Below are 6,000 nucleotides of genomic sequence, written 5' to 3'. Positions count from 1 at the left end.
CAACGGACACCTTCGGAGATACCTATAGAACACCTTTATAGTCACCCAGTTACGTTGTGACGTTTGATGCACACAAGGTATTCCTCTGGTGCCAGTGAGTTATATGATCTCATGGTCATAGGAACAAATACTTGACACGTAGAAAACTATAGCAATAAAACGACACGATCAATATGCAACGTTCATAGTTTGGGTATAGTCCATCACATGATTCTCCTAATGATGTGATCCAGTTATCAAGAAACAACACTTGCACATAGTCAGAAAACCTTGACTATCATTGATCAACTTGCTAGCCAACTAGAGGCTTGCTAGGGACATTGTTTTGTCTATTTATCCACACATGTATCTATGTTTTCATTCAATACAATTATAGCATGGATAATAAACCATTATCTTTTAACAAGAAATAAAATAATAACTATTTATCATTGCCTATAGGGCACATTTCCAACAGTCTCCCACTTGCACTAGAGTAATTAATCTAGTCCCCACATCGCCATGCGATTTACATTATAATAAATCGAACACCCATAAAGTTCTGGTGTTGATCATGTTTTGCTCGTGGAAGAGGTTTAGTCCACGGATCTACTACATTCAGATCTGTGTGCATTTTGCAAATATTCACGTCCTCTCCTTCGACGTAGTCGCGGATGAGGTTGAAGCGTCGTTTGATGTGTCTGATCTTCTTGTGAAACCTTGGTTCCTTTGCTAAGGCAATGGCACCAGTGTTGTCACATAACAGAGTTAAAGGATCTAGTGCGCTCGGCACAACTCCAAGATATGTCATGAACTGCTTCATCCAGACACCCTCCTTTGCTGCCTCCGAGGCAGCCATGTACTCCGATTCACATGTAGAATCTGCTACGACGCTCTGCTTGGAACTCCACCAGCTTACCGCACCCCCATTAAGAATAAATACGTATCCGGTTTGTGACTTAGAGTCATCTGGATCGGTGTCAAAACTTGCATTGACGTCACCCCTTTACGACGAGCTGTTTGTCACCTTCATAAACGAGAAACATTTCCTTAGTCCTTTTCAGGTACTTCAGAATATTCTTGACCGCCGTCTAGTGATCCACTCCTAGATTACTCTGAAACCTGCCTGCCATACTTATGGTCAAGCTGACGTCTCGTCTAGTGCACAACATTGCATACATGGTAGAACCTACGGCTGAAGCATAGGGGACGGAACTCATTTGTTCTCTATCTTGCGCAGTTGCTGGGCACTGAGTTTTACTCAATTTTGTACCTTGTAATACTGGCAAGAACCCTTTCTTGGACTGATCCATTTTGAACTTCTTCAAACCTTTATCAAGGTATGTGCTTTGTGAAAGTCCTATCAGGTGTCTCGATCTATCCCTATAGATCTTAATGCCTAGAATGTAAGCAGCTTCTCCTATGTCCTTCATAGAGAAACTTTTATTCAAGTAATCCTTTATGCTCTCCAAAAGCTCCCCGTTGTTTCCAATAAGCAATATGTCATCCACATATAATATTGGAAACGCCACAGAGCTCTCACTCACTTTCTTATAAATACAAGATTCTCCAACCACTTGTATAAATCCAAATACTTTGATCACCTCATCAAAGCGCTTATTCCAACTCCGAGATGCTTGCACCAGTCCATAAATGGATCGCTGGAGCTTGCATACTTTGTTAGCATTCTTCGGATCGACAAAACCTTCGGGTTGCATCATATACAACTCTTCCTTAAGAAAATCGTTAAGGAACGCCGTTTTGACATCCATCTGCCAGATTTCATAATCGTAAGAGACAGCTATTGCTAACATGATTCAGATGGACTTAAGCATCGCTACCAGTGAGAAAGTCTCATCGTAGTCAACTCCTTGAACTTGTGAAAAACCCTTTGGCACAAGTCGAGCTTTATAAATGGTCACATTACCGTCTGCGTCCGTCTTCTTCTTATAGATCTATTTGTTCTGAATATCCTTGCGGCCTTCAGGTAGTACTTCCAAAGTCCACACTTTGTTCTCGTACATGGATCCTATCTCGGACTTCATGGCCTCAAGCCATTTGTTGGAATCCGGGCCCACCATTGCTTCTTCATAATTTGCAGGTTCATTATTGTCCAACATCATAATCGTTAAGACAGAATTAGTGTACCAGTCAGGAGCAGTACGTGATCTTGTCGACCTGCGAGGTCCGATAGCAACTTGATCCGAAGTTTCATGATCATCATCATCAACTTGCTCCTCAATCGGCGCCGCAGCAACAGGGGTTTCCCCTTGCCCTACGCCACCATCTAGAGGGATAAGAGGTTCGACAACCTCATCAAGTTCTATCTTCCTCCCACTCAATTCTTTCGAGAGAACTCCTTCTCAAGAAAAGCTCCGTTTTTAGCAACAAACACTTTTCCCTCGGATTTGAGATAGAAGGTATACCCAACTGTCTCTTTTGGGTAACCTATGAAGACACACTTTTCCACTTTGGGTTCCAGCTTTTCAGGCTAAAGCTTTTTGACATAAGCATCACATCCCCAAACTTTCAGAAACGACAGTTTTGGTCTTTTGCCATACCACAGTTCGTATGGTGTCATCTCAATGGATTTTGATGGTGCCCTATTTAAAGTGAATGCAGCTATCTCTAATGCATAAGCCAAAAACGATAACGGCGAACCGGTAAGAGACATCATAGATCGCACCATCTCTAATAAAGTATGATTATGACGTTCGGACACACCATTACGTTGTGGTGTTCCAGGCGGTGTCAACTGTGAAACAATTCCACATTGTCTTAAGTGAGCACCAAACTCAAAACTCATATATTCACCCCACGATCAGACCGTAGGAACTTGATCTTCTTGTTATGATGATTTTCATTTTCACTCTGAAATTGCTTGAACTTCTCAAAGGTTTCAGACGTGTGCTTTATCAAGTAGACATAACCATGTCTACTCAAATCGTCAGTGAAGGTGAGAAAATAACGATATCCGTCGCGCGCCTTCACACTCATCGGGTCGCACACATCGGTATGTATGATTTCCAACAAGTCACTTGCACGCTCCATTGTTCGGGAGAACGGAGTCTTAGTCATCTTGCCCATGAGGCATGGTTCGCATGTGTCAAGTGAATCAAAGTCAAGTGACTCCAAAAGTCCATCGGTATGGAGTTTCTTCATGCCCTTTACACCAATATGACCTAAGCGGCAGTGCTATAAAAACATGGCGTTATCATTGTTAACTCTAACTCTTTTGGTCTCAATGTTATGTATATGTGTATTATCGCTATCAAGATTCAATATGAACAATCCTCTCACATTGGGTGCATGACCATAAAAGATATTACTCATAGAAATAGAACAACCATTATTCTGTGACTTAAATGAGTAACTGTCTCGCAATAAACAAGATCCAGATATAATGTTCATGGTTAACGCAGGCACTAAATAACATTTATTTAAGTTCATAACTAATCCTGATGGTAACTGAAGTGAAACTGTGCCGACGGCGATTGCATCAACCTTGGAACCATTTCCTACACGCATCGTCACTTCATCCTTCGCCAGCCTTCGCTTATTCCGCAGTTCCTGTTTCGAGTTGCAAATATGAGCAAGAGAACCGGTATGGAATACCCAGGCACTACAATGAGAGCTGGTTAAGTACACATCAATAACATGTATATCGAATATACCTGATTTTTTCCTTGGCCACTTTCTTATCAGCCAGATACTTGGGGCAGTTGCGCTTCCAGTGACCCATACCCTTGCAATAATAACACTTCGTTTCAGGCTTAGGTCCAGCTTTGGGTTTCTTCGTCGGATTGGCAATAGGCTTGCCGCTCTTCTTTGAACTACCCTTCTTTCCTTTGTCGTTTCTCTTGAAACTAGTGGTCTTATTCACCATCAACACTTGATGCTCTTTACGGAGTTCTGACTCTGCGACTTTCAGCATCGCGAATAACTCGACGGGTGACTTGTTCATCCCTTCCATGTTATAGTTCAACACAAAGCTCTTGTAGCTTGGTGGCGGTGATTGAAGAATTCTGTCAGTGATAGCTTCTTGCGGGAGTTCAATCCCCAGCTCAGCTAGACGGTTTGAGTACCCAGACATTTCGAGTACATGTTCACTAACAGACGAATTCTCCTCCATCTTCCAAGCATAGAATTTATCGGAGGTCTCATACCTCTCGATCCGGGCGTTCTTCTGAAAGATAAACTTCAACTCCTGGAACATCTCAAATGCTCCAAGACGCTCAAAGCGACGTTGAAGTCCTGGGTCTAAGTCATACAAGACTGCACCTTGAACTACTAAGTAGTCCTCCTTGCGTGCTAACCAAGTGTTCTTAGCATCTTGGTCAGCCACGTTGGGAGGTTCATCTCCTAGCGCAGCATTAAGGACATAATTATTCTTCCCAACTTGCAGGAGCAACTTAAGATTACGAGCCCAGTCTACAAAGTTGCTTACATCATCTTTCAACTTAGCTTTATCTAGGAACGTATTAAAATTCAGGGTGACTGTCGCGTGAGTCATTGATCTACAACACAAATATTTTCAAAGTGGACTTAGACAATGTTCAAGATAATTAGAGTTCAACTAATCAAATTACTTGCTAAACTCCCACTCAAAAAGTACATCTCTCTAGTCATTTGAGTGGTACATGATCCAAATTCACTAGCTCAAGTCCGATCATCACGTGAGTTGAGGATAGTTTCAGTGGTAAGCATCTCTATGCTAATCATATCAACTATACGATTCATGCTCGACCTTTCGGTCTCAGGTGTTCCGAGGCCATGTTTGCACATGCTAGGCTCGTCAAGCTTAACCCGAGTGTTTCGCATGTGCAACTATTTTACACCCGTTGTATGTGAACGTTGAGTCTATCACACCCGATCATCACGTGGTGTCTCGAAATGACTAACTGTAGCAACGGTGCACAGTCGGGGAGAACACAATTTCTTCTTGAAATTTTAGTGAGAGGTCACCTCATAATGCTACCGTCGTTCTAAGCAAAATAAGGTGCATAAAAGGATTAACATCACATGCAATTCATAAGTGGCATGATATGGCCATCATCTTGTGCTTCTTGATCTCCATCACTAAAGCACCAACACGATCTTCTTGTCACCGGCGCCACACCATGATCTCCATCAACGTGTCACCAACGGGGTTGTCATGCTACTTATGCTATTACTACTAAAGCTACGTCCTAGCAATATAGTAAACGCATCTGCAAACACAAAAGTTAGTTTAAAGACAACCCTATGACTCCTGCCGGTTGCCGTACCATCGACGTGCAAGTTGACATTAACTATTACAACATGATCATCTCGTACATCCAATATATCACATCACGTCATTGGCCATATCATATCACAAGCATACCCTGCAAAAACAAGTTAGACGTCCTCTAATTGTTGTTGCATGTTTTACGTGGCTGCTATGGGTATCTAGTAGATCGCATCTTACTTACGCAAAAACCACAACGGAGATGTGCGAATTTATATTTAACCTCTCCAAGGACCGCCTCGGTCAAAACCAATTCAACTAAAGTTGAAGAAACAGACACCCGCCAGTCATCTTTATACAACGAGGTTGCATGTCAAGGGATGAAACCAGTCTTTCATAAGCGTACGAATAATGTCGGTCCGGGCCGCTTCAATCCAACAATACCACTGAATCAAGAAAATACTAAGGAGGGCAGAAAATCGAACATCACCGTCCATAAAACCCTTTGTGTTCTACTCGAGATAACATCTACGCATGAACCTAGCTCATGATGCCACTGTTGGGGAACGTCGCATGGGAAACAAAAAATTTCCTACGCGCACGAAGACCTATCATGGTGATGTCCATCTACGAGAGGAGATTTGGATCTACGTACCCTTGTAGATCGCACAACAAGAAGCGTTAAGAAATGTTGTTGATGTAGTGGAACGTCCTCACGTCCCTCGATCCGCCCCTCGAACCGTCCCGCGATCCTTCCCACGATCTGTTCCGATCTAGAGCCGAACGGACGGCAACTCCACGTTCGGCACACG

Source organism: Hordeum vulgare, chromosome 2H (genome assembly GCF_904849725.1).
Source record: "Hordeum vulgare subsp. vulgare chromosome 2H, MorexV3_pseudomolecules_assembly, whole genome shotgun sequence".
Taxonomy (NCBI): Eukaryota; Viridiplantae; Streptophyta; class Magnoliopsida; order Poales; family Poaceae; genus Hordeum; species Hordeum vulgare.
The sequence above is the reverse complement of the archived record's forward strand: the minus strand, read 5'-3'. Positions refer to the sequence as shown.